Source organism: Nicotiana attenuata, chromosome 7, assembly GCF_001879085.1.
Source record: "Nicotiana attenuata strain UT chromosome 7, NIATTr2, whole genome shotgun sequence".
Taxonomy (NCBI): Eukaryota; Viridiplantae; Streptophyta; class Magnoliopsida; order Solanales; family Solanaceae; genus Nicotiana; species Nicotiana attenuata.
Window position 1 is genome coordinate 82,095,990 of NC_031995.1, and position 339 is coordinate 82,096,328.

Here is a 339-nt window from a genome sequence, read left to right on the forward strand (position 1 = left end):
GCTACGTACGCACGAGGTGACGAGAGTCCGTGCGTCGCTACTATTATGTTTAAGTCCGGGTAGTCTAGGACCCAAAAGCATGCTATACTTGGAACATTTGTAATCTTATTGATAGCTTGAATTGCTTAAACCACATCGAATCAATAAATCCATGCCCAAAAGGATTTGGCTTCTTTTCGTAAATTATTAAAAGAGAAAGTGGCTTTGATTTGAATAATTATTCCCCGATAAATTCTTAATTGGCTATTTGAGCATGTATTTTATGTGTAGTTGCGTCGCATGAAGGATTCGCAAGCAGGGTGATTGTTTATTTTATGTTGACCGCGTCGCATGGATAGT